General features: G+C 36.4%; 1 pseudogene; it reads left to right on the top strand.

The window, feature by feature from the left end:
- The first annotated feature begins 1,069 nt into the window (after nt 1–1,069).
- Nucleotides 1,070–1,223, top strand: LOC118657205 (annotated as a pseudogene).
- Nucleotides 1,224–1,789: the final 566 nt, after the last annotated feature.

The raw sequence follows: 1,789 nt of genomic DNA on the forward strand, positions 1-1,789 counted from the left end.
GCCAAACTGACCATCAAATAATTATTTTATAATCACACGGTCTGAGAGATGAAGGGCAACTCTAGAACAAAGTAATCTGATAAAATATTACTAGTGAGTATAGTCTAAGGACAAAGGAAAGTGCATACAAAATATTTTGAATTTTATTCAATTATATTATTGCTTGCTTCAATGTCACATAATTTTGGATCCATTTTCTTGGAGTTTTAGATAAAGCAAATAAGTGATGATGAGCTTTAATAGGGTAGATAATTATTTTTTGGTATTAAAGGAAAGAAGGTACAAATACAATACAGAATTAAAAATTTAAAAGGGAACTATTTACTGTTAGAACTTAATTGGAAGTATCAATATGGATGTACTAGAGACCGATGCATGAAATTCATGCAAGAGTAGGCTTTCCTTCCCCCAGCTGCCAGCACCGGCTTCCCTCTGGCACCTGGGACCCGGGCTTCCCTCAAAGCCCCGGCTTTGTCCAGAAGGTCGTCCGGAAGGATGCCTGGTCTAATTAGCATATTACACTTTTATTATTAGAGATGACTTTGTAAGGAAAAAAAGACATGTTGTCTGTAGCTTCATCCTCTGAAAGGGTTTACCTTGTTGTCCAGATTCTCACTGTTAATTGTATTTTCCCACTCAAATGAACCAGACTTCCTTGGAGATAAGAATGTTAAGGGCAGGAATGTATAAACGAGACTGAAAAATCATGTTGTGTCTGAAAGCAAAGAGGCTTTTAAATATTAATGGCATCGTGTCAAAGGGCCACAGAAGTCAACATTAATGGGGATCTCTCAGGCCAAAATTGTGAGAATTTGAGCATCGAAAAGGAGAAAAATGGCTTTGGTCTATTGAATCACATTAAGTCTAAAAAGGCATGAATCATAAAATATTCCAAAGCAAAGTCATTATTGCATCACTGAAGAAACTAGAAACAATTAACTCAGCTAAGTGGTATTTTTCTGAATCATGGGAAATATCAGTTAAAACACACACACAGATACATACGACCCGTGGGTGGACAATACCAAGAGAAATGTAAAAACTTCACTTGGATAAAAGATTAAGTCTCATACTTACCTGGCAGGGGAGATGCCATGATTAAGAAGGTGGTTTTCCCAGGGCAAGCATAGCACTTGGATGAGCTGACCCCTGTGATTTCTCCAAATGTGGAAACGCAGCTGCATAATTTGTGGTTGTGGGGACTGTGTTTGCACTCGCCACTGGGGAGAAAAGATTAAGTTTCCTTAAGAATTATATAGTCCTAAGTATTAAAGAATGAGAGCACATCCATTCAAAAAATCTTTGTAGTTACGGTTCTGAAGATCCCAGCAATGATTTAAATAATTGATTTAGGTTTTGATTTTGAGATAAAAATCTTACTAAATTGTTCTCAGTACAAATACATCTAATGTATCTATAAGTTTAGTATATTGGATTTATAAGCATTAATTTCTGCTCAGAAGGTTGTATGTGTTAAATCATGTAATATAAATACTTAAGGCAATACTTGATGATCCAAATAAATTCACTTTAGACACAGACCATTAACCACTAACATTCATATGTTGGTCCCATTCCTTGGCCACTAACTGCTTGATCTCCCTCACTGTATTCACGCTCTCTAACCACATCTAGAAGAGATCCTTGTGTCTCCTAAATTACATTTCCCTGGCCTAATCCAAGAGCCATTCAGTTTCACATGTAGGCAAAAGGGAGCTAATAAAACAAGTAAAAAATGCTTAGTTCATACCCACTTTATGCTACAGCAGGTTCTTGTATGATGTGCTGT

The sequence above is a fragment of the Myotis myotis genome, unplaced genomic scaffold (assembly GCF_014108235.1).
Source record: "Myotis myotis isolate mMyoMyo1 unplaced genomic scaffold, mMyoMyo1.p scaffold_m19_p_5, whole genome shotgun sequence".
Taxonomy (NCBI): Eukaryota; Metazoa; Chordata; class Mammalia; order Chiroptera; family Vespertilionidae; genus Myotis; species Myotis myotis.